This window comes from Phasianus colchicus, chromosome 14 (genome assembly GCF_987193195.1).
Source record: "Phasianus colchicus chromosome 14, bPhaCol1.hap1.1, whole genome shotgun sequence".
NCBI classification, from domain to species: domain Eukaryota; kingdom Metazoa; phylum Chordata; class Aves; order Galliformes; family Phasianidae; genus Phasianus; species Phasianus colchicus.
In genome coordinates this window covers 16,534,905-16,562,270 of record NC_143449.1, presented here as the reverse complement: position 1 = coordinate 16,562,270, position 27,366 = coordinate 16,534,905, and the positions used below count along the sequence as shown (strand labels likewise).

The 27,366-nt window shown below is 44.8% G+C and overlaps 1 long non-coding RNA gene across 1 annotated transcript in view; it reads right to left on the bottom strand.

Annotated features, from left to right (window-relative positions):
* Positions 1–12,983: 12,983 nt before the first annotated feature.
* Positions 12,984–27,366, bottom strand: part of LOC149916044 (uncharacterized) — a 33,694-nt gene continuing 19,311 nt past the window's right edge. The window contains exons 7-11 of the long non-coding RNA XR_016471149.1: positions 26,644–26,724; positions 22,550–22,830; positions 17,225–17,327; positions 15,189–15,358; positions 12,984–13,255 (exon numbers count right to left, since the gene is read on the bottom strand). This is a non-coding gene — a long non-coding RNA (uncharacterized LOC149916044). The remainder of the gene's footprint in view (positions 13,256–15,188; positions 15,359–17,224; positions 17,328–22,549; positions 22,831–26,643; positions 26,725–27,366) is intronic.

Genomic DNA, 27,366 nt, shown 5'->3' with positions numbered 1-27,366 from the left:
CTCCAAGAGAATTAAAGTTTTAATGATCAACCTTTATAAATTACAACAGCGATGCTCTAAATAATAAATAGTTTCTGGCCAGGTCTAGCCCTCTGAGCTATTATTCTCCAGCATGATATGCTGAGCCCCTATCTGCATATATTTTCCATACTGTATTCAAGTCCTCTTATGTCATTGAGATAAGCAGTCAGGAGATATGTGTTTTCCAAAATGATGTCCTCGTTCATCATTTCTTCCTCACTGCTCAGCCTGATTACATTTAATTCAAGAAGAAAGAAGCCTCGCCTGGGCCCACTGAGCATATAAGGTTAAAAAAGCAATGCAAATGAAGCAACGGCTTCCTGGAGAAATGGCTACAGAACACAAAATAACAGCATGTCTTATCAGCACTGGGGCTGTGTACTCTCCTCCTCATTTCAGAGAAAACTCAGAGCACAAATGACCCATTCATCAAGATCAGCAGGTACAATTCTGCTTTAAACACATATGCTCAGCAGCAGCCACCCTCCCAATTAATAGGGAAAGAGCTCTGAGCCTTAATTTCATCTGATATTAATGCAAAGCTTAATTACAAATACAGATAGGGGAGTAAAAGCTTGCTACAGCCTTAGCCCTTTCCAGCAATACTTTGCTTAAGGAGAAATATCTTTTGTTCCTACAAGTTCTTCTCTGTCACAGTATTTGGCCACTCCAGAGTACAGCAAGGAGGGGTAATGCCAACAGATGCCGAGGCACAACACAGCACTGAGTGGTGAGGAATCCTGCACACACAGCTGTGCCCAGGATGCAGCCTCCAGCACGACCACTGCTTGTCCCCGTGCTGCACAGTGGCAAAGATGATGCTGTTGGGAAGCCTGCATGGCCTCAGTTTGGCTTGGACATCCACATTTGATGCCGCTGGAAATCAGCATTGTGGATGCTGTTGGGTGCATGGCTCTGCAATGTCCCCTCCTCCCCCCCCAAGCCCTCTGCCTCCCCGAGCTGCTGCAGAGCCAGGCTGGCACCCGTGGGGTTACGGAAGGAATTTCCCACTAGGAAAGGCAGCTCAAATGTTTGCTCTCATCAGACTTCAAAGAAACGCCAAAGGAGCCAGGGAAATGAAACACATACCAAGCCAGCCAAATGGGCAAACAAACACAGGAGAAAAAGCTAGAAAAAATGAACTCAGACCAAAACTCCGGATTTAAGATGGGAATTGAAAAGGTCTTAAAGAGCTGGGCAGCTTCCCAGCACATCCGGAGGGCAGCGGATCTGCAGCTCCAGGAAAGTCGGACAGCAAGCCCAGGACTGAGCAGTGTCCTTGGCGTGTCCACACCCTGAAGGAACTGAGCCCATGGGCACATTAAAAGTGCATTTTCTTACTGAAGAAAGTGCCTGCGTTTCACACAAAGTGCCTATTTTAGGATAAAGGCAGCAGCAGTTATCATCTGTGTAACTGAGTTTGCATTAAATGTGATTAGAGGCAGTTTTTAGCATTGGGACCATTTTTGCCATGTGTGTATCTGAAAAACCTACCTAAGATATCCTGAGTTTCTTAAAGCCCATCCAGAACCCAGCCAGCAAACAGGTTGTCAGCTGTGTTCCCCAGCTTTGGGGCGTTCTGCTCACAGTCCCCCATGAATGCTTTTGAAACACAACCTCCAAGGGATTGGGATGCCAAATTGTGGCAGCTTTGAAGACTAACTCATCCCAATTTGGTTCCTCTCCAGCGTGGTTCAAACTCAGGCTGTACTTAGGGTTTACTGTGATCAGAGAACTACTGGTTATATACAGGTGCAAGAAGAAAACATGCGAAAGATTGGAAAAAAATCACACTCCTCCACCTGGGGCAGGTGAGCATGTTATTTGGCCTGATTGCATGCCTGGAAGAGCTCAAAACACCACAAAATAAATGTGCAATCACTGGGTAACACCTACTATTCAGTCCCATATAACAGAAGTGTCATGGGCTGAATGAAAAGCCAAGATGTGGAGCTGGGAGAGAAGCAGCCCGTGACCTGTCTCTATTAGAACCCACCTGGGTTCAACCTGCCCTCACCGAGGCTTCTCTGCCCTGCAAAGGGAGCCAGGACACCAAGGAAGGGAAGACTTAATATTCCTTTGAAGCTACAAAAGCAGGCAAAATGTAATTATAATCACCCAAACTGGACTTCTGCCAGGACATCAGGGCTAATGGTCTTGCTCTTGCAAGAAGTGCCAATGGGATTTTTCTAATGATCACAAGTGGTCAGGACCTCAGTTTCACATCTCATTTGGAAGATAATGAAGAAATCTCCCATTTATTTTTGGTCCTAAGGGAGGTAAGAACAAATCAAGTATGTCAAAGGGCGTGAGGACTTAGAAACGGGGATGCTTTTACTGGAGGTGTGACCGAGAGCTCTGACAGCCGGGAGAGATGGCGGAGAGAAAAGAAGGAGCAAGGAGGAAGCGTGTGTGATTTCATACAACTCCTGCTGGTGCCTCCACTTTTTCCGAATGTGCCGTGACTCCGGTGACATTGCTGAAAGGAAGGTGAATCTTTTTTTCATATGAGTTATTCCCGCTGTAAAATGTATTTGGAGGGAATGAGTTTATAAAGCTATCTCTGAGATAATTGGCAAGGATACTCCACTCTCCTGTGAAGGTTATGAGTGGGTTACAGGAGGGTCTTCAGTTTAAACTTGGAGCAATGAGAAATTAATAGATCTTACAGTGTCAGTCCCAAGGCAGGGGATCGTGATAAACTGAAAACGGGCAAAGAGACTCTCTTCAACTTAGGGGGAGGGGGGAAGGGAGGAAGAGAGATGTATCAGACCCCTGGGAGCGACGCAAATTCAAACTGACACCTCTGCAGAAGACAAGGTAGTGATTGCCAATAGAAGGTCAGTGCAATTGGAGAGGCAGCAGACACAGCCTTATCCTCTGACGAGGACAAGAAGGGGTCCCAGAGGCTCCGTGTGCTCCTGGCTGGAGCAGGGAGCTCTGCCCTGGGAAGATACACACTGACAAGCACTGGCTTTCAAAGAGAAAGCTGCCTTACACATAGAGGGTGAATTCACTGTTTTCAGCAATAATTGTTTCTATATCTACAGAATTTTAAAGGCCTGTATTGCCCCCTTTTTTCTGCCAGGAGCATAAGAACAAGTGATCTTTAGATAACAGTAGGGAAAGGCTTGGACAAGAGGAAGAATTTGCAAGGCCTCCTCTGGAAGGTCATCATGTGGACATTGGCTGTTGTATAGATGGAGTTGGCCAAGTGGAGAAAGATCTGGCTGCGATATTGATGAGAATGAGTAGTTAAAAGAAAGCAGTTTGGGCTGCAAAGTATACACTGCCATTGAGATCAATATTGGAATCGGTTTAATTAATTTGTACGGTCAATAACCTGGAAGGAGGAAGGCACACGCCAGCTACGCAATCTGTTCACAGTACAAAACAAACATGGCAGAGCAGTCAACACACAAGGAGATGGCTCTGCCTTGGACCACGGAATCGTAGAATCATTAAGGCTGGAAAAGACCTCCAAGATCCCTAAGTCCAACCCCAGCCCACCCCACCATGTCCCTCACCACATCCCTCAGTGCCACATCCCCATGGTTCAGGAACACCTCAGGGTTGGTGACCCCACCACTCCCTGGGCAGCCCTGTGCCATTGCAGCACCACTCTTTCTGAAAATAATTTTTTTGTAATACCCAACCTGATCCTCCCTTGGCATAATTTAAGGCCATTACCTCTCGTCTCCTGCAAACACTCACCCTGCAGTGAATGCCAGGACAGGAGATTGTGAAGAACATGCCATCATTAGTGCACACCAGCACTGCTCCCATTTCTGGTGTGAAGGAAAGGGGACAGCATATGGGAAGGTGAGGACATAAATACGAATCCTCGGGGAGTGAGGCTGAGAATTCCCTCGTGTTTTCTGATCTGCAAACCCTGTCAGGGGCTTTCGATTCTCTCAGAGCAGAGAAAGGAAGAGACAGATGCTGAGATAATTACTATCCTGGCAAAGAACTTATTCTTATATCCAGAAGGAGAGTTACAGCCTCACAGCTGTCTTCAGGATGGAGTGAAAGCATTTTTTCCATGGTACATTGCAATGGCAATTAATTTACTCAATAAGCTTAAACTAACCTTTATTTTAAAGAGGAAGACAACTAGTTGTATGAGGCATCTTCCAACGTGACATTTACCAAGGACAACAGGATAATCATTTGAAAAGCAATTAAAGGTACATTTTTTACTTTTCTCCCCTGGCAGCCCCCCGTGCTCAGTGTCTCTCCTTCCATAGCACATTTCCAAATGCTCAGGGCCACTCAGAGCCCTGAGTGCCTGGGGACAAACCTTGACACAGGCTCTATAAAACAGGAAATGTCTTCTTCTAGGTTTGTGATTGTAGCATTGGACAATTCTCCCTCACAGGAGGCGTGTGAAACTGTTCAGGTTACCTTTTGTACTGCACAAAACTGGGAAGCCATTTTAAAGAGCTCCAGTCTTCCAGCAGAAGATGATGAAATGTCAAATTCTGAGCTCCAGTACCCTTTTCCAGTCTTACAGAAGACTTTTTTTTTTTTCCTAGACAAACATTGCTGAAGTGCATTCAAGAGGAAAAATGCCAAATAAGTGCTCAACAACATTCTATTCTACTAAATAATCCCTTTATCTTAATGGAAACAGTATTTGGACCATTTAAAATAATGCATTCTACCTTTTTAATCAACAAAACCTTTATAATAATGCATGTGTAATTACTGCCAAGAACACGACAATATCTCATTCTAAATTACAATAGAGGAGGCAGCAATGAGCTGAAAGGCACAGTTCATGGAAAAACTAACAGCTCGGTCTGGCTGGTACTTTTCTTATGAAGCATTTAGTCAGGAGTTGGCATAAAACTGCCTGCAAGGGCACCAAGGCTGGTGCCAGCCAAGCAATGGGAGGTGGAAGGGAATCAGACAGGTCACTGCATCAGCAACCACCAGCCCTGAGAGCGCTGTTTGTTTTGAAGCTCTCCTGCCTTCATGCCTTTGACGTGTAGCACACAGAGCAGCAAGATAAAATACCTCCTGTCCCACCTATTGTTTTGTGGGATGACCTGTCAAAGCATAATTAGATCATCCCGTGCATGGTTGTTCTGGAGAAGCTTTGTGATCCTCGAATGTCAAGCTGTCAAGGAGATAACCTAACCTTTGGAATAATAGTATGTTAAAAGCAGGAGCTATTTGTTATTGGCAATGCCACCTACATGTCTTTGGTGAGGAAGGGCAAACCGAAAATCCAAGACACAATAATTACAGTAAAAATGAATGAAACAAACATGCAGCAAATGGGATCCGATAAAAAAAGTCTGCAGAAATCAGCAACATTGCAGAGAGCTGCAGGAGGCCTCGTGGAGCACCATGCCTCGCTCTGACCCATCTGCTTTAATATTTGATCTCCTGTGCTGGTTTCAGCTGCTCCAGCATGATATCTTGGGGCTTCAGATCTCTAAAAGCTGTGCTGCTGGATTCTAGATGAACACGAAAGTCTGGATAAGACTGCTTACCAGAGGGAATTAGCTTACAATATTACTTTAGGCAGAGAGACCTGTGGGAAAATGAAGTGTTCTATATAAATAACTCCTGCAAATGTGTAAGAGAGACCTGGGACAAGCTGATAAGAGAAAACAAATTGCATGCAAACAGATATTATAACAGACAAAAACACTCAGCTGTCACATTGACCGATGAAGTGACCAGAGAGGTACCAAACATGGTGAGATGCAAAGTGTGGCTGAACGCACACTTACAGCAGCACTGATGCAGCCACAGCCCCTGCCCAGTGGGCAGCCCATGTCCCTCTGCCCACGTGGTGGGATGCTGGGTGGTCAAACCATGGGACCAGAGTGCAGCACTGACATTTGGAGGGGAAGGGGATATGTGTGTCTCCATACTTTCTGACTGCGGACTGCAGAACCCAGCAAACCCCCAACAGCTGTGCACCAGTGCCAAACACGAAGGTAACACAGCTCCCCACTCCTACTGCCTGCTATACTTAGCCATATACTCAGGAAACGTACTGGTCTTTCAGCTGCAACCACAAGTGGGAAATCACATGCATTCAGTTTTCTACTGTTCCCTTACTGAGTTATTGCTTCCTGAGACAGCGTCCTCCTCCTCCACTTGCTTGACCTACATTCTTTCTTTCTAAATGCTCTGCCTTGCATCTGCATGTCTTGGAATGCCTACTTGTCTGCTTGCACTTGGCTTAGCTACTGCCCAGGTTGTGTATCAGTGAGCAGCTTTTTCTTCACCACATTCCCAGTCTTGTAATCACATGGAAATCTTATCAGTACATTCAAAATTTTTTCTTCCACGCTGTAGATAAAAATATAACAAAAAGCTCAGGACAAAAGTTGATCCAAAAATAAGATAAAGAGATTTCATTTTGGACAGAGGCCACTATTATTATTAAATGTGTGCCCTGATGATTAAATACCATTTTTGATTGATAGAAAAAGTTTGCATAGAGACATCTACATATATTAGGTCAATAGTATTGCTTTTATTGAGCCTGAGTGTAATCTAATGAGAAAACATCGTGTTAATGTGACAAGGTCTTGTTCTCACAGCTTTACATTGACTGACATGAATTATCTCACTTTCCTTCAGCACTTATTCACCAGGATCTGCCCTTGCATTACTCGACCCACATCACTACCCAGCCCCTGTCACTCACCTTGCCTCTAGGCTCTTTGAATTGTCCCTGATTTCTGAGATTAAACAGTTCTGTCTAGCCTAATGAATCAGGGCAGTCGTTGAGCAAGCTGATTGAACTAGGTTGCAAAATAGGTCTTTCTTGGGTACATGGGAGAGGGCCGTATCTTCCACACAGCCAAGGCTCTTCATCCCACATGTATTCATAGTGGCACAAAGAGTGCCATACTGTAACCTGCTAGCATGGAAACATCTCTGTAAGTTTGGAATTGGTGAATTCTTTGACACCTGGAACTTCTACTTCAAGAGATATCAAGTGAAGTGTCCTTGGTCAAGTAAAGAAATCTGGTGTAATGCAAGACTCAGTAGCGGAACCATGTGATTTCTAGCCCAGATCAAACCATCAGAGCAGTCCTAGCGAATGCAAAAGCCAAAATGCATTGCTCAGCCTTACCCACCATGGTGTCATAGAACCACAGAATCATTCATGTAGGAAAGACCACTAAGATCCCCAAGCCCAACTACAGCCCACCCCCACCATGCCCATAACCACATCCCTCAGTGCCACATCCACATGGTTCTGGAACACCTCCAGGGACGGTGACCCCAGTACTCCCTGGGCAGCTGTGCCAGTGCAGCACTGCTCTTTTGAAGAAGCAGCATTTCCTAATATCCAACCTGCTTCCAGACACTTCACAGGAGGTTACATTGTCCTTATGTTCCTTCTTCATTATGTTCCTTCTTAATTTCTGTTTTCCGAGGGTCAGGGATTTTGTTTGCCTCTTTATGACAGATACAGTGTAAAAATAATCCTGTGGATCCCCTGTTGGCTGGATGGGCACAGCTGCCTGGAACTGCTTCTGCACACATCTGCCCACTGAATACCTTATGTCCACAGAATGGGGACCAGCATCTTCCAATTGCAACCGTTCCATTAAGACACATGTCAAGAAATATCTGTCACACCAGCCCTTGGTCAATCCTGCATGGGGAGAAAAGAGGAGGCAACTCCCCCAGTGCCCTGTGGAGAGGAGAAGCACAAGGGCACACATCTGCCACCAAGGAGAGAAGGCTGCTGTGAGCTGGGCAGCAGGTGATGCTCCTCGTGCCCTTTGCACACACTGCAACGAAGTGATGACATTGTGCCATGTTTTCCAGCCAGGAGATTATTGGTATTTATAGCAGTGATATAGCAGATCATTTAGACATGGAAAAGAGACAGGAAATCAATTAACATTGATGCGCGTCTCCAGACTGTGAATTTGCTCATACAAATCCAAATAACCTTCCCTCTCCACAGCCTGTGGTGCTCAGGATGGGAACAGGTCCCGATCGTCCTCCAACGGGCCTCTGAGAACAGAAAGAAATGCAAACAGGAACTTCTGGAAGCAAACAGCAATTGCTTTGCCTTGCATGCAATGAGGACTGCGACGGTCTCCCTGCTAAGCACTAAATGGAACTAACAAAGCACCAGCAGAATAACAACAGAGCAAAAAAAAAAAAAACAACATTAAAACTGAGCTGTAAAAGAGGCATTACTAATTCACGTGGCAAGCACAGCTTTATTGCTGCCCATTCTCCACTCTGCCAGGGATGCACACAGCAGGCATGATGCAACTCTGCTCTTTGCTCTCCCAACCCCACTGCAAACAGAACTCCTGCAACCTCTGTCCCTCTGTGAGCCTCGTGCTCTGACCCAAAAAATGTCAGAATTGCCATCTCCAGAACTACAAAGCAAAGTTTTTTGTATGATCAAGATGGGGGGAGTAGGATTTCTGCTCCACAGGCATGGGAGGTGTTGATGCTCCCTGGATGCCCATCATGCATGCGGCTGTATCCGCTGCAATGGCACGGTGGTTCTTGGTGCCCAGATATTCCAACCAAGTTTTTGATTGAAAATGTTCTGATGTGGGGGAGTGGGAGGGGGAGATGTGCTGGCCGTCTCCCTGCAGATAAATCGAGGCTTTCTGGAAGCTGTAGCGCTCTGCAGCACAGCTTGGGGAGCTGCAAAAAGCAAACCACCAAGGAGCTGTGTGATGTGAAACCAACTCTTTTTGAATATCATCTAAGAGTGAGAGCATTCCCCCTGGAACTGCGCACAGATGAAGGAAGCGACCCATACAGGAGGGAGAAACAGCACAGAGCGGAACAAACCGTGTCTGCGTGCCATGAAACCCAGAGCGTGCCAGCACTCATAGCTGAAAGGGGGATGGACAGCCTGAAACCAAATCCCTCGGTGCTTGGGACCAAAGAGGAGCTCAGCCGCAAATCACCAAATTGCCCCTGGGGTTTGCAACCCTGGTTCAAACTGAGCGTCTCATCATCCTGAGCATTTGGTGATCCACCAGCCTGAGTGCACTCCGCACCGTTCTGCAGTCGTCTGCTGTTCCTGTCAATCTGTCTCCCTGTGTACAGACAGGGAGAGAGAGAGCAGAGATCTCTGACAGTGGGCAGATTAATAATACATTTATTTTCTGCATGCATCATGGGGAAGGGGAAGAGCCGTAATTCAAGAGCCTCCCTGAGAGTTTTGCAAATTTTTCACAATAGGAGACAAGAGCAGGAAAGGAGCTTTGTGCCTCAGCCCCTTAAAGCTGGTGCCACTCTGTATTTTAATGTAACATTTAGAAGGTGCACAAGGACCCGTGTGCGCCATAAATACAAAGTGCAGATATGAAACCAATCAATACAGCCAGCACATCACTTTCCACAAGCTCTTAGGACAGGGAGACAGCAGCTCCATGGGCATTCCATAGCACTGGTGCTCCTTGACATCGTTAAGAAAGAGTTTCTGGGGCACCCATAAGGGTCCCAACTGGAGCTCATCTCCATGGGGGAACCAGGGCAGGGCTGGTTCTCCTGTGCTGCTGTTTTCTTGTCCGCTTAAGCATCTGCATTCCATTTTAGGGAAGGAAATGCTTATTTAGAAAGCCAAGGCTATTTTTCGCAGTCTATTTTTTTCCCTCTTAGCTCGTTTGCACATTCACCTAGTTTCAAGCAAAGGGAAGCAGAAGATGAGATTTTCTGATATCAGAGTTGCTTTACATATCTGACAGATAGGTACAAAACAAGGTGATAATGAAGGCATGTTGGCATGTATTAATCAGAAATGCACACAGAAAGGCACAGGCTGAGACTAGTAATTTATACGTCTTGCTTTCTTTGCAGCTTTTTGAAGCCTTAAGAAAAGGAGAACCTAGAGAAATCTGAATAAGAATTAGCACTGGATGTCTGCATTTCAGAGGCAGATCTGAGCAGGTCTCCCTGAGCGCTCCCACCCCGCGAGGTCACCATTTCCTCAGGGCTGCACAACTAGAACAAAACCAGCTCACACTGGAGCAAAAACCCCAAATAAGACATGCAGATCAGGACATGCTGGGAAAAGTTGAGCTTCTGGCTTGGCCGAGGGGCTTGTAGGCTAACCTGGCCAAGAAACTGCCTGTCAATTTCACAGTTTGCCTGAGAGGTTGAGGGTAAGGAGCAGTGCAGAGCAGACTGTTTTGTTTTCTAATGGCCAGCTACTGTTTTGAGACCACAGACCCTGTCAGTACAAGTACACAAAGTTTTTCTTTCAACTCCTGATAAGAATGATAGCACAGGACAATGCTGTACTTCCAACAGGCAGCGTACTCCGTGCCAGTAAACCACTAAAGACAGCCTCCACAGAAGAACCATAGAATGCCCCAAATTGAAAGGGACCCATAATGATCATCAAGTCCAACTCCTGGCTCCTATAGGACCACCTCAATCTCCTCTTCTCTGGGCTGAACAAACCTCAGCCACTCTTCATACGTCCTCCCCCTGTAGACACTTCACCACCTTTATAGCTTCGGTATATGGGACCTCTTGGGAAAGTCTTGTTGAGCCCCTACAACATCATGCAGATGCCAGGTGGCATGAGGATGGAGAAAAACTGGTTTCAAAGCAACTGGTATCAGCTAAGTCATATTTTTCAATATATCTGCATTATTGGTAACTCTCGTGATCATGACATAGTATTCTGCAGCCTTATATATGCCCATGCTAGATACTGTTAGGTCATCTTTTGAGTCAGTAGAGCTGCTGTTCCATCGGCATTTCAATTATAAAACTCCTTTGCAGAGATTAATAACATAGCTCATGCTTTAAGCCAAGAAGCAATTTTTTCCCCCTTCAAAATTTCATTAAAGTCTGCTGATAGAGCAAAAAGCACAGTGACTTTCTTTGTACTTTCAGATGCTACTTCTATACTCTCTCACTATAGAGAAATTATGCTCCAGGCAATTAGTTCTTAGCTGGGACTAGTTGTTCCTGACCTCCAACGTTTCAAAGGAAAACCCAGATCCTACACAGCTCAAACAAGAAGTCCGTGCAACAGCAGTGATTCCCCAGATATAGTAATGGCTGTAGTCTGTGTAACAGAACAATTAGTCTCAATATACTGGATACAGCCAATTCCCTGTGAAATAACATTTAGGATTAATTCTGCAAATGATTTCAACACACTGTAGATGTGAGCTGCACCGTGTGGTTTGATGGGTCTGAGACACCACCCTTAAGCACATTGAACCGCTGCACTCCCTGCCTGTTTTGCATGAAAGTAATGGCTACAGGCCATGAGAAGAACATTGCTACACTACTTCATATCAGTCCCTTAAACACACACCTGTGTCTTTTCCAACCCCATTTGGAACTGGAATGTTCTCCCAGTTTTTATTGTTTTCTCCCTATACTTCATTGTTTTTATTGTTGTTTTTTTTTTCCCCTGCCTTCCCTCCCTGTCAGTTTTTTTTTCCCCTGTGTTTCAGTAAGCCAAGCAGCTGGATTGCAGAAACAATCATCTTTACCCAAAGTGAAATTGAACCATAACATTATAGGATTTCTGTCCATAAGCATTCAGTTCTCAATTTTAGCATGTTTTGTCATACTTTGCCTTAATGGTCAATAGAAAGATTCCCTAAGACCTTGAGAGGATAAAAGAAAACTTGTTAACATAATAACAGCATTTCAGGGAATCACTGCTAAGCTGCTGATGGCTTTCGGCTCCTTCCAAGCTGTGTCAGTGGCTTTGTTCTGAGTACTGCTGGTAAAGATCTCACCTCCTTGCCCCAACAGAGTCCTGCCTCCAGAGCCATCTGTGAATCAGAAATTCAAATCATTAGATGAAGAGATGGCTGAATACACACGAAAGACCTCTAAGAACATCAAGCCCAACCGTCAACCCATCACTACCATGACCACTAACCACGTGCCTTGAATTACTGCCAGAGCCCCGAGATCTCGTCATCTTTTAAACAATATCGGAACTAGCAAAGGGTGGTAAGGGCCAAGACCTTGTGTTCCCTTTGTTGTTTGATAAGAAGCAGAGAGCAGGCAGCCTTCCGTGCTCTACAATGTGCCAGCAAGGCTCAGCTCTGGGCAAGGCTCCACTGCCCACGTAATGCAATCCAGCCCAGGAAATGCAAAGCCACGGCTGTCCCCGTGTTATTAAATCACAACCTGAGCACACTTTTACAAGTACAGTAGCTAGTTGTTTGGCTAATTAAACTATTAAATTAGGCTGGAAAATAAACATTTGGAAGTTCCAAGCCAGACAAAGCCATGAATACTAAGAACTCCCCAACTTAGTGTGATTGATTATACAAACAAACCCTATGTATTGAAGAAGTGTTGCGAAATAACATCGCTTTCATCAACTTGTAAACGAACAGTTGTAGAGCGAGAGTGGGGGGAATAATTAATTACACCCTGAAACATTTTACTGATTGAATCCATGACCCCAGCTCTTGTAAGGTCATCAAATGATAGATTAGTGCTGCACAGAGTATCACAAATGGCATTTGTGCTGGGAAGCTCATTATATGAGACGTCAGGTCATGTAAATCATAGGAAACAAATACAAACATCCATCAGAAAAATGCAGACAGTCATTACAGGCAGCAGAGAGGAGTTGAATTATTATGCAAAATTTATTTTGACTATTAAAATACAAAGAGATGACACAAAATTGTCCTTTAAACCAACATAAACTACAAGCATTCTGACAGGAGGTTTTGTTTATATATGTTTCATCTCTTTGGTGTGCCACGGCTCTAAACAGTGCCTGAAAAACAAAGGAGAGAGGGAAAAAAGAAACAAACAAAACCCATCGGTGTTCCAATATTTGGGTCTCCAGGTCTTTTCTTTATTCAGGAGAGAGCTCGTCTTCCTACCTCTGAATAATCAATGCAGAATAGGAAGGAATAGAGTGTAATTACTGTGTGTGAGTCATTTGTTACATATCCTGTCTACTTGGAGAGAACAGAAGTGAGTGCTGCTTCCAGACAAGCCACTTTTTGTTGTTTAGGGAGATGCACTACACGGGTTGGCAGGAGTGTGTGGGTGCTCAAGAAGATAAGACCAAAAAGGAGGAGACACTGAAGCAGGAGGGTTTCTACAGGCCTCCCAGTGTTGGGACAGGAATCTACTCACCAATCCCCAATACTATGAATGAATCCGGGAGTTGAGATGGCTTCTTCTCGAGTCCGTTTTCTTGCTTTTTAAAGGAACCCTTGGGTGTTCATCCTATTTCTTTTTCGTTTGCTCAGTGAAGCCAAATTTGTACCTAACAGGACAGATGGGTGCATTTTTGCTTTGCCCACCAGGGAAGCAAATTCTTTCTTAGTTCCAGATACATGAGCTGAACACCAGGATCATTCAAATACTGGCAACTTGAAGCCATGAATTACAAACTAAGCACAATTGCCCCATTTTGAATGCAAGAAAAAGCATCTTTTTTACTTTTAAAAAATGACACAACAATGGGATACATTTTTAGAATCACAGAATGGCCTGGGTTGAAAAGGATCACAATGGCCATCTGGTTTCAACCCCCTGCTATGTGCAGGTCACCAACCAGCAGACCAGGCTGCCCAGAGCCACATCCAGCCTGGCCTTGAATGCCTGCAGGGATGGGGCATCCACAGCCTCCTTGGGCAACCTGTTCCAGTGCCTCACCACCCTCTGTGTGAAAAACTTCCTCCTAATATCCAACCTAAACCTCCCCTGTCTCAGTTTAAGCCATTCCCCTTGTCCTATCACTACCCACCCTTGTAAACAGCCGTTCCCCCTCCTGTTTATAAGCTCCCTTCAAGTACTGGAAGGCCACAATGAGGTCTCGCCAAAGCCTTCTCTTCTCCAAGCTCAATAAGCCCAATTCCCTCAACCTTTCCTCACAGGAGAGCTGCTCCAGCCCTCTGACCATCTCAGTGCCCTCCTCTGGACCCGCTCCAAGAGCTCTGCATCTTTCTTGTACTGGGGGCCCCAGGCCTGGACGCAGTGCTGCAGATGGGGCCTCACAAGACACTGTCATAGAATTTAAAGGTAAGAAGGGGGGTGGTGAGCCTTCCCACAGAATTGCTTGTTTAGCTTCAAGAAGGCAAAAGTAGGGATGGTAGGTCATGTTTTCAGGTACAACACAGGTGCTTTGGTACCGAAACACCTCCAAAATAAGTCTAAATCCCCGGGACTGGAAAATCAGAGCATCCCTTCTTGAGTGAGGCTCCTTCCAACAGGCTCAGGATGATGTCTAATGAGTCACATCTCCTCTCAGTCTTGTTCCATCTTTCGCTATTGTAAATCACTCTAATCTCGTTTTATGAACACCATATAAGAAGGTAGGCACTGAAAATTACAAATAATCTGTCAAACTGTGATTTGTGAATAAGGAATGCAATATCCCTCCTGCTACCTGGAAGTTGTTTGTTTGATGGAAAGGAGGAACTGGACCTTACAATGAAACGGAATAAAGTAGATTTATTGGATCTTTTATCGTCTGAAAAAAATGTTTACACTGTTACTAATGTAAGACCGATTGATACCATTTGTACATTTCTTCTACTGCTGCTCCATGGTGGGATAAATTAGTATGCTCTGAACTTTCCTTGGGTAACAAGCCGTGAGCTTGCGACCACTGCCAGTCTCAGTACATTCACTGCTGCCAATATAAATTGCCTAGTCCCTTTGCAACCAGATAAATGGAGTACAATTCCAGTAAAATAAACACAATCCCAACACTGGAAGAAATTGCATCTGTTGGTGATCCCTTTTCTAGTGAAACACCGATGGGGGTTGTGTCAAGGAACTATAAACAGAGTTGTTGGAGATACAGTAAGCAGTACTTGGGTTCAACCAGAGATAGTAAGAAGAAAAATGCTGTGGGTTCCTGCTGGCCATGTTTTAGGAAAGCATTACGAATACAGCATTTGCAGGGTTAGAGCTTGGGAAAGCCCTTGGGCCAGTGAACAATGAGTTCAGCAAAGCCAACAACAACAGTGAAATAGGGACAGGGAGGGTGCTGTGGTAGGAGCTAAGAAATAAGTAATAATAAATAAACGCAGTGCCATTTTGTGTCAGGAAAGGCTCCCAGTGCCACTACAGCATCCCTCACACACCTGCAGTGCTCAGCTCCTATAGACAGCTCGACCCCCCCAGGAGCTGTGCAGTGCCTCAATGTTACATCACGGTGTGGCTTAATATATAATCCAAGAGGAGCTCACCTGGTGACATCTCTGTCTCGACAGAAGCAGCAGCAGTCAATGCGTGCTATTTTCAGCTTGTTTTGAGCATCTCCCCTGCTGCTCTCTGAGTTGAAGCCCCAGGTGAGTTCATCCCAAAGGGAAGAGCAGCGATGCTGGAGGTGGGCACACAGGGCTTGGTCCTGTGCCTGCTGTGAGGAAGGAGCTTGCTGGCTGTCCCATCCCCCCCCACACACCCCATTCCTCAGCCCTCACCCCAAGTCCCTGTTTACAATGGGGACAGTCCTTGGGCACCCACCCCACTGCAGCTCCTCCAGCCTTGGATGTGCACCAGCCATAAAACCAACGCCGTATTCTTTTAAACGAGGGAGGCTTATTACAGCCTCCTGTAAATCAGGCCTGAAATTACCGCTGTGGTTTCTCAATAAGCCCGAGTCCTGCTGAACAGCTCACGCAGCTTCTGTTTGAAATTCCTATTTTAAAACCACTTTTGTTGCTCCCCCATGAAAGCAGCTCGATTTGCAGCCATACAGCATGGAGCAGCACGGCCCACCGAGCGGGAGAGACTCTTTCCCTTTAATGACAGCCATCTGCGGGTTCCTATAACTTAGCAATGTTCCCAGCTATGATTGATGGAGGGTGCTTAGCTTTACGGAATAATCTTTACTATTTTACAGGGTTCCCTTTTTCTCAGTTAAATGTTGTTTTCTGAATAATTCCAAGCTGCCAGCAGGTTTACAGAGAAGAAAACCGGAATGAATCTCTCCTCACTTTTATTTACTCCTCTTTGAGCACTGTGTTTCTGCATCCATTTTGGAGATTTACGGCGGCATTAAGTTTGCTCCCCTCGTCCTCGTTTTATAGATTTCTGCCGCAATCATTTTGAAAGCCAGAAAGCTGACGGGAAAATTAGGAAATTAGATAGCGTGTTCCTATTCCCTCCAGTGCCCTGATGAAGAAGCGGGGAAGAGAAAGAAAATGAAGGTGTAATAAATATCAGAATACAGCCTGAGGGCTCTGTGATGGAGGTGGCACCTCCTCTGGGCATCACCACTGTACCCCAGTCCTCCAGTGCTGCTCTGATCAGGAGCAGAGGCAGCTGAGCCCCAGAGTGGCTCTGCAGTGGCTGTCGAGGCAGCAGCGATCCCATGTGCCAAGTTCACAGGCTAATTGTTTATCTCATTTTAATTGCTAATGGTGGCCCGTGGCGCAACGGCTCCCTGCACTGAAGTTATCTCTGCTGAGTTTTTAGGATTATTGAAAATAATCACCCCAGAAAGAGAGAAGCAATGGCAGTAACTGCAGGATAGGGGGATGATGGTGGGGTGGGACATACCGTGCGTGACCTGGGACAGCCCCACCACCAGCTCCCTCCAAACAGCCTCTGAACACAGAGGAATCTCATGCATCTGATGCTCTGGGCTCATTACATATCACCCAAGCACCGGGAGGGCTGCACACACTGCTGGACAAACCATGTTTGTTTTCACCTGAGCTTTGCTTCTTGTCCAAGGTGGCTGCAGTGGCCAAGTGCTGCCCTGCAAAGACCCTCCCACCACCTTCAGCACACAGGGTATTGTGCTGGTTTGCTCCATCAGCACCAGCTTGACAGGAAAACAACCTTCAAATCAGCCCTGCAGATCATCCACATGACTGCCTGGAGTCCGTTTAAACCTCTCAAATCAAAATAGGCATGCTGAGAGTTGCAGAAAGTTGCTTATCTAGCGACAAGCGAGGGCTGGGTATCTCCCAGGAGGTGGTACCACCCGCAGCCAGCGACAACTTTACCCACAGCATGAGCAGTATGCACCCAGCTGCAGGTGTCTGCTCTGCTTGAGCTCTGGAGTTGTTGCAGGCAAAATAAAAATGCTGGAAATCATCCCATCAGGTCAAAAAGTTACCTATTTGCTTGAATTTCTTCCCATATTGGATTACAAAGACTGATACAATTCGCTCTTGCCCAGGTTCCAGGGATGTATTTACTATGGAAGGGGTTTTCTTACTCATTTTACCCAAAACAAAACTGATTTTCCACCTACCTTTAAAATCTGACTCACCCATTTTGTATGGTGCACTGGCCGTGGTTTGGGTTAAGAACAGATATTTTCATTTAAACAGAGAGAACATGCAGTCCAACTTTTCTGCTCTTTATAGAAACATCTGCAAAATGAAGCAACAAAACACATCAAAACACTGAAATTGCCCATGAAGTGAAATTCCAAAATTGCATTCTGCAAATACTGACACACCATTGTCATTTAGCCCAGTAAGTTAGAAAGAGATTCAAATATAGCTTTTATTTTGTCATCACAGACTCCAGCTCTATACAGCACAAAATGTGACTATATTAATGAATGATATGATATTCAAACAAAAAGGTGCTGGCTTCTTACTGCACATACTCTCCACATCGGTGCAACTTTATACTTTAAAATGTAGACCTAAAAACTCATTTAAATTATAATATAAATGATACTCACTGCACAACTTGTACTTCGATTTGATGTCTGATATTCTGATTGGCAACGGAGCATTTTTAGTGCTGCAAGTACAGCAGGCATAAAACAGAACGGTTCAAAGGAAGTTAAAAAATATATATATATTGAATAGAAATAGACTAATGACAAAGTAAAGAAGAATCAGGCATGCTGCTGGCTGCGGTGCGGCGGCCCAGCTGTCCCCATGAGCCAGCCAGCTGGGCAGCAGGCGAGGAGGCCGGGCAGATGTCTGGCTTCTGCTGACAGCTTGATGGCATTGACATGTTCCCACAAAGCATCTTGATCCCATCAAATCAGCGCTTCCCAACAGAAAGTGGCTCAAAAAATTGTTCTGCTGGAAAATTGTTGACCCGCTCTATTGACGGCCAATTGTTCAGCTGAGTGCTGTGCCTCCAGGTAAAGAAAGAATGAATGCAACAAACCCTCTTCTTCCCGGATCGGGAGTTTGGAGAGAGTACTAATGCTCATCCCTATCTACCTTCATATCACTCAGGACAGCCTATACTTTTACCTTTTTCCCCCTTCAATCGTATCCTTTCCAAGCATCCTCCCTCCTAAGCATTTTTAGGTTTTCTTTTATAGGGTCATGGATTGTAAAATCATTAAGATTGGAAAAAGCCTCCAAGATCGTCACATTCAACCATCACCACCATGCCCACTCATAGAATCTTTCAGGCTGGAAGGGGCTGGTCCCTGTGTCCCTATGTCTAAAGGTATGTGCTGCCTTCTCTGTACCTTCTGTTCTCCTTTGGTATTTCTGCCATTGGCAAACAGACCTTCAGGTAGGACTGAGCCCATGAGGATGGCACCAGCGCTTGCAGAGCAGCAGCCATAAAGGCACACCCTGATTACAGGCAAGTGCTGATTTAGAGCCCATCATTCTTCATTTGTGGGTAGCACAAATACCTCTAGAATTTCTGCTGAGTTTTCCATCCATTGTAAAATCTGATAGGACTTGATTCCTAGTCCTTATTTCCTAACTTTTACCAGTCCAGGATCCCATGAAAGCCTCTTTAGTTGTTTAAAAGAAGTCTCTGGTTATAATGTCCATCATTCAGTGGCTTACTTTCCAGTGCATCTGCTTTAGTTAAGCACCAAAATGAGCAATATCTGCTTGTAGATAGCACTAATGTAACTATATATTTTTTAAATTTGATGTTTGTTCCTGTATCTTCTTAGCTTGTTTCCTCATTCTTCTCTATCATCTCCTCCTTTTAAAGTGAAATGCATCTTTTCTATGATGCTGTTCCATAAGGATGTTGAATTCGATAAGAACAGTCACTACTATAGAGAATAGCTCATTTGTAGTTACATCTTCAGTGAGTTCCTCAGGTGTGATTCAAGAGTTGCATTTCCTCACCTGGGCTTTCCGATTGCTTTGAATAGAAAAGGTCTCTTATGGCATTTCCAAACCTGACCTGAGTCTCATGACCCCACATTGCCTGGAAAACTACAGACTCCTTTTCCTACCAAGGTGCCACCTTCTTTGTGCAGACTATGAAAGTGTGCAGGGTTTGAAAGATATTCAGTAAAGCCTTGGCACACTGGGCCTGGGAAGGAGGCTTCAAAGCTATCTCAGCACAAACCATCCCTCTCCCATCTGATGCAGCGACGCTGCTCCTTATTGACTGGGTTAGAATTAGAATTGATTTTCATAGAACGGCGCTGTTGATCCTCTTGGATTGCATTGCTTTCTTCTCCAGCTGCTTGTGCACTTTTCAGCAGAGCTGGAGATTTCTCTGCCACGTGTTTGGCTGTGCCCAGAGCTCCTGCTGACGGTGGGAGTGATGGGGAAGGGGCTGCTGGCACTGGGAAGCAGGTGGTGAAATACTGTACAAATCCTTCCTAGTAAATCAGATTTAATTCTTTTATGCTATTACAAGCTCAATTGAAAACAGTGCAAAAAGTCTTAGTAAATCTGTCCCCAAGGTGCCTTATGTCTGTATTTATTCTGTCTTTATAAATTCATTCATTTACCCCGTTCAGTTTTAGCTTCTGGGTGTTAGTTTTTATCCAACGTGATTTAATTTTATACTTGGGATTGGGTTTAAAGCTTGCACCATGAACTAAATAAGTTCATTAAATGCTCTAAGTTTCTCTGGTTACAAGTATAAATTCATCAGCATGGAAATAATGACATCTTAAACCTATTAAATTTAAAATATCTTTATGCTCAACCCCAGAGCTCAGATATGCCAGCCAATGGTAATCAAATGCCACCCGACCACTCAAAAATTTCCAAGGAAGAGAAAATGAGCTGGCTTGAGTATGCCTGCGAGGCAAATCAGGCTGTCAAAATCCTATCATTCTTGGGAGAAATTTACATAGCTCATATTAAACACACCAGCGAGACTGGGAACACGGAGTAATTAAATGCCAGAGGGAGGATGAGGCCCTGGGAGGTGAGGTGGGAGGGATGCTGGGGGGCAGTGGGGCTGGGGAAGCACTGAGCCGTGCACCCACAAACTCTCTGCAGCAAAGCGCTGCGGATGCCCGCGGTGCAGGAGGGGGTGAGCAGATGAGGAGCAGCACCTTTTTGCACGCTCAGCCCTTGCTGCAAATCCGAATCCTCAGCCGCGGAGCAAAGCTGCACTGCGGTTTGGTTGTTTGGTTTGGTTTTCCGAAAGGCGACCGCTTGGGTTTAAGGCGGATAGATCCGTTACTGTGCAAAGCGTGAGGAGCTGTAAGCCTCCCCTTATTGACGTGACATATTGTAATGGCTTCTTTGGTTACCTATCAAGTTACTGTGTACTTAGAAAGCTTTAATCTGTAGATTATTTACTCAATAGACTGTAACGGCTTCACATAATAGCCCACAATGGCTTCCAGCAGTTATAGCCTATTGTGTCACAGGGAGTTGGTGTTGATTTTTCCCCCCTAAATCTAATACAAAGCATCTGGGATAATATATGGCATTGTGCTGGCCTAATAAGAAGTGCCTGCGCTCTCATTTCGTTCAATTCTTTTGCTTTTAAAAAGTCAATATCAAGAACAGCGTTTGTTTTCCTAAAAGCACAAGAGGAATTTTGTAACTCCCAGTGCTTCTATGGCCAAAAGTGGGCAGAAAGCTCAGAGACGGTGCAGGCTGAGCGTGCATACCTGCATCCTGCCATGGACAGCAATGACATCATTGAAAACACAGAATATAGAACCACAAAGCACTAAGGTTAGAAAAGCCTGCTAAGATCCCCAAGCCCAAACCCAACCCACCTCCACCATGCCCATAACCATGTCCTACAGTGCCACATCCCCATGGTTCTGGAACACCTCCAGGGATATATAGATGCAATATCTTAAATTCATTCTTAATGTTTTGTTTTTTTCCTTTTTACTTTTAAGATATTCGGCATTTAAAGGACAGTTTCCACCAGGTGAAAACATCTCTCATTTTGAGCCCAACTGCTCCAAATTGATTTGATTTCATTTAAAGCCTAGCTAATTAATTAAAACCACTTGACAATGCCCCTTTAATGTTTAACCAAAGAACACACTGTGCTCCAGCTGAGCTGCTAGATGTTTACGTCTTATTAGCAGGCTTCCCGAAGCTTGGAGAGGAGGATTTCCGTGCAAGTTCTCACCCCACCTTTTAATTACACCTAAACAGCTCATTATGGTTCTACTACAAACTTTGCTCACAAGAACATCCTGCAACATGCATTGAGCATGTACCAACAGTGCATACCTACACACTGGGTCTCATACATCACTCTGTTTTTATTCACTGGAAGATCTTAGGAAATCTCCCTGCTCCATTTGGGGCAGAGCGAGCACCAACGCTCGTTTCCATATTAATTGCAAACATGAAATAAATGCGCTGTTAAGACACGCATTCGTACCAAGCTATAATTAAGCAATATGTAGACGTGCTCCCAGTACTCAATAAGCTCAGGGAAATTGCAAGTAGCTGGGGCCGTGGGCGGCATGGGGAAGGGTGAGAACGGCTTTCCTTGAGGGATGTGTCACCATATGCTTCTCCCCATAAACTGTGCATGCAGTGGGGAGCCACACTGGTGCTCAGGGTCCCCATCCCAGCCCCTCTCCCCACGCTCTGCTTTCCATCCCTGCTGGCGCTGTCTCCATCCTGCTCCAGCACCACCCCACACCCATTCCGCATTGCAGCTCCCATTCAGGCATTTATAAAGGGTAGTAGAGCCCTTTGAGCCACTTTTTTGCATCTCCCTGGCTGCAGGGGCAAGGTGCTGATGCTGTTTGGTCAGACGGGGGTGGGATGGATGCTCAGCATCCTCCTGGGGATTCCCACATGGAGCAGAAGACCCAATGCAGGCTGAAGGCGGATCGCGCCTCCCTCCTTTGCTCAACCCGGGGGCTGAGATGATAATTTGCTTGCACTTGAGTAATTTCTGAAAACATAAACAACATCTTGCCATGTGCTGGCCTTTTTCTGTTTCTTGGGATTGATTTCAGCCCGTTGTGACAACAGAGGGATTCTGCAAGAAAGCATTGGCTGAGGGAGTGAGATCATTAACGCCAGCTCACGAGTCCTAATTGCCCCAAATGAGTTACACACTGAAATAGCCTGGCCCAGTTATCAGCCAGAGCATCCCTGAAAGCTGGGCACTGAATGCAGAGAAGGCTGCATCTGAGGCACCATTCTCAGCCTTCTCTCGGTTGCTTTTCTAAACAACTCCACCAGGATTTATACTGTTGATGTGAGATTATTCCCTATACTTCTATTTCTTGTTCAAATGTATAGAAATTAATTTTCTGGTCATAATTTCAGTACCTCTGGGACATTAGCAGGATGGAAGTAAAAATAGAACATCATTACGGTGTCAGGTAATGCGGATGAGTGTGACTAATAACCTGAGTGTCATTGATTTAATAATCTAATAATGTCTCTGCACACTCAGCTCGCAGACTCACCGTTTGCAGATCAAGATTTAAGCCCAGCTGCAGCTGCAGATCGGAATCAGTACCTCTGCTTTAGGGCTTGGACCGATGATAAGCAACCTGCAGCTGGTCTTCCAAGATGAAGGAGTGGGAAGGAGCCGGCTGGTGTGTGCAGGTGTTGCATTCCCATGGGTAACAGCAGTGGCAGGTCACAGCTCCCACTGGGGACATTTCCCAAGCTCAAAGAGAAACGCTCACCAAGCAGCAAAGGTCTGGCAGCTTCCAAACAGCTGCTGGCCCATCAACAATGTCACCTAAAAATGCAAAGGAAAAGAGCTGTAAGGTTAATTATGACACCTTCTGAGATAGGTGTGTTCCACGGCCTTGCAATGAGAGGGAAGGGAGGGACTGGTTGGTCAGGCAGTCATTGTCCCTTCCCTGGCATCCCCAAGGGCAAGGTGACAGATGGACCCACACTGCCTTTCCTTGCCACTGTGCGTGAAACCGCACAGAGATGCCCGCTAATGAGACATGACATCATGTTTGTTATAATTCGGGTATAACAGGGACTATTGATCTTCTCAAACAGTGTGTGAAAATCCTGTTCCCTTGCTAAGCATCTTCAGTGCAGTAAAATTTGCCTCTACCTCAGTGTCAGCGTCTTCTCGCAGGTAACAGCAACAAGACAGGAGATGATGGCCTCAAGTTGCTCCAGGAGAGGTTCCAGCTGGGTATTAGGGAAAAGGTCTTCTCAGAAAGAGCAGTGAGGCACTGGCACAGGCTACACAGAGAACAGTGGGGTCACCGTCCCTGGAGGTGTTCCAGAACTGTGGAGATGTGGCACTGAGGGACGTGGTTATGGGCATGGTGGGGTGGGTTGGTGTTGGACTTGGGGATCTTGGTCTTTCTTAACAATTATTCTGTGATTCTATTCTATGATTCTATCTGGGGCTGCCCTGTGGCACCACAGGAGGCAAGTGGGCTTTAAGCACAATCTTTGACCCCTGGAAAACCCTTTGCAAACAATTCCACTTTTTCTAGACTATGCTCTGAAGGCCACATCAGTCTTCTCCAACCCCACTTCATCTCAGACATATTTATTTGTTTCCAGTTAACTTCACCCAGATAAGAGAAAGACTCCCCAGGGAGTTACATAGAAACACCCAAATGCAGACCTGGCAAGATTAGGGCAGCAGAGCCAAAAAGACGACAGAGATTATGAAAAATTTCACAACCACTCTCCAAGTGCCATTCCACTGGAAGAGGAGAAAAAACAGGACTTAAAATGGAAAACATCCCACATGGTTACCAACAGAGTGGCTGCAAATGGCTCCTCTGTCTGGGGACATTCAGTGCCCTGAAGCCACAGAAGTCCAGTGGAAACTCTGCAAGAGCTCTCAGGGAATTCCCATATTGTCTTTTCCAGATGCCTTGCTGCAAACCAGCCCTGCTCCTTGCCACACTCTGGGAGGCCGTGCTCCGTAGCCATGGTCCATTTCTAATTAAGAAATATCCATCTGTGGTAATTAGCTTTCTACTTGCTTGGGGTCTCAGTTGTGCCCTTTGGGTTTTCGTGGCAGCCAGTCATTGGAAGGGCTTCTCTGACAACTTCCCAGCCTCAGCAAAGCCCTGCTGACTCTCACACAAGTGTTTAAGAAGCACTCAGGTCTTGGCCAGCGCCTGGTGACATTGAGAACCCCTTTAAGCAAGGAGGTGTCCTTCTGCATAATGGACTGAGAATGATGGAATTAAATGCAAGAAAGAAATATAAGAAGTCAAGGAGCTACCTGTCATTAGCAGCTATCTGGTGTCTCGTTCAGGGCGATTTACCACTGCTACTTCTGTCCAAGCTGATCATTCAATAAAACACTATTGTGAAAGCAGATGTCATTGGAAGCACTTTTTGATATAGAAAATTTTAATTTTCTGCTATTCAACAGTGCACCCAATTCCATTTTTTCTATTAAACTCTTCCTAGAGTTTGAACAGAAGACAGTAAGAAATTAAGAGTCATGGTTTTCCAAGTAAGCCAAATTTTTGAGACAGTTACTGTGTTTCCTCCTACCCGATGCTCAGACACAGAGATATTGAGAACCATTAGAAATAAATTATCCTTAACTGCAAAATAGAAGGGGATTCGTCAACAATATTGATTTTCCTTTCACATACGTGGAGTTGCTTTGGCAATTAGCCTTGGAATCACTGTTTCTTTCCTGTAAACCAAATTTTTGTTGCAGAGTTAAAGAAAGGAAATTGGGAAAGGAAATATTGGGAAAGGAAAAGGCAATTAGTAGAAAAAGCATACACTGTACCAAACATGTGCCTCTCTGCCTCTAAATGTAGGCTGGGAGGTTGGCAGGGCTGGGTGGAGTCCTATGGGGGTTTATGAGTACATTTATCTTAATTGCATTCATGTGGCTGTGGAATGATTTGATCTGGAGATAACTGATATCTGATTTTTATGTGCATTTCTGACAGATGTGAAGGACACACGGAGCAGGGAATGGATTGAATGTATGGATGGAGTTGTGGAAAAGATTCTTAATACTGTAACATAGTCAGGCATTAAATCTCAAAAAGAAACTGGCAAATTATGCATCTAACTACTTATCATGTAAACTTGGAGTGAAAGTGGATGATACTCATTTCTTGGTTTACGAGCACCAGAGAGGCATGTCATAAAAGGGAGAATAATATGATTAAAATTAATGTAAAATACTATGGGAAACATAACTTTCAAGTTTCATTTTTGCAATGCTGGGACTTCTAGATCTAGCTAGAATAAAATAATCTCCGAGCACATTGCTTTCCGCTGTAACTACACTCACTGAAATTAATGCTCCTGGAAATGAGCACTTTGTTGAACAACAGCACTGTAACTGATCACTAACTGGCTTCAGCATCAGAGCAAACGCTCAGCAGAATCGCTCAGCTGCCCCACGTTCGTTATGAGGTATGCTAAGCTCCTGTGCAATAAACACAATGAATAAAATACGGAATTTCTCTCACCATAAAATCACGACTAATTGGTAATCCCTGGAATGGCAAAATTCAGGAAAGAAGTCACACTTCAGGTTGGATGTTAGGAAAAAATTGCTCTCCAAAAGAGCGGCGCTGCAGTGGCACAAGGCTACCCAGTGAATGGTGGGGTCACCATCCCTGGAGGTGTTCCAGAACCATGGGGATGTGGCACTGAGGGATGTGGTGATGGGCATGGTGGAGTGGGTTGGATTGGACTGGATAATCCTAGTGGTTTTTTCCAACCTTAATCATCCTATGATTCCATGAATAGCCAGCCATCCCTCCTACAAGCCAGTTGCTCACCTGGGTTGCCACACATTGCTCTTCTAATTCACCACAACACATCATTCACAAATTCTATTATTGTGTTAAATTCACTCATACAAGTTTTGTAAACTTACTTCCAAATTTATATCTTGATTCTGTTCTCCTAGAGATTATTTATCCTTAATTTCCACGCTGATCTATAAATAAATGCCTAAAACATGCAGCAAAACTTTTCAACTCTACATTAGCCGAACCAGGCAGATTATTACGAAAAGCATAGCTTGGAAAATCCCTACTGTAATTAACCTATTTACACCTTAATTTTCCTGTAAGATGCAAACGAGGTTGAAAATTTAAAGAGTGTCTGTGCTGCTTCCAGCTTTGTGTTGGAGTTCAGGCTGTGCCACCTCTCCTATGCACAGCTCCTGCCATATATTGTTTAATCATTTTGAAGATGAGACGATTGCATCTGTGACCCATGAGGGCTTGCCAAGCAGCTCGTCACATCTGCAAACCCCTGAAGCTCATGTGGAGAGTTCCCAGACCTTCTCCTACATATTCTGAAAAGAACTACTGCTGTTTGTGCCTCCCATCAGAGCTGCTATTTAATTTCCAAGTGGATGTAAATTAACACATTTTATTAATCAGACAGCATTAAAGTCTGAGCAAGAAATTTCAGCCTCCTCACAAATCCGTAGCGTGGCTGTTATGAGATCCCCCTGGCTTTACTCATGACCAGGAGCAAATCTTTTTTTCCTGTCACAGACATGCTTGGAGGCTATCAGAAACAAAGCCCAAGAGAAGCACGTGCAAAAGGACAGAAATATTCTCCCACATACCTGCTAAGAAAATGCAGCTTACGTAGTGCGTCAATGAAGTCAAGTTTCCAGTAGGATTAATCTTGGTTGTAAAGCATCTTACTGGAAACAATATAAAAAGACAAATCAGTCATACATGAAAGTAAGACAGGAGATAGGAGTCTGGCTCTGTAGGGCGCCATAGAATTCTTTCACTCTCACTACAAAATAATTCTTTATTTTTTATTTTTATCATTATTATTATTATTGCCAGACCACTCCCCCATCCCCTCTGAATTCGAATAATGTCAAAATGTACAATGTTTGGGTTTTTGTGTGCACCTGGATTTCTGGATGCTCACCAACCCCACCCACAGGCATGAGACCTCATGCCTGACTGATTTCAGTGTGGGTTGTCTGAAGTGTTTTGGAAGATCACCAGAATCCCGAGAGATTTATCCTCATAAGCTTTCTGGATTTAATAGTGACAACTTCTACTGGGCAAATTAGGCAAGTCAATTTTACAGCAAAGGCAAGTCAAATATGCTATAATTAATTCAAATTAACACACCCACAAGATTCTGAAGCCTGTGATCAGTCAGGTGGGGATGCCTGCAGGAATATCCAAATAGAAGTCATTATTAAGAACCTTGAGACTAAACATTTCAGAGGAAGCCAGAAATAACCTGCACAAAAAACAGGCTGGATTGCAGAAAACCAAATGTTATCTTCCTGTAGAACTTCACTATTAGCAGTGACCAGCAA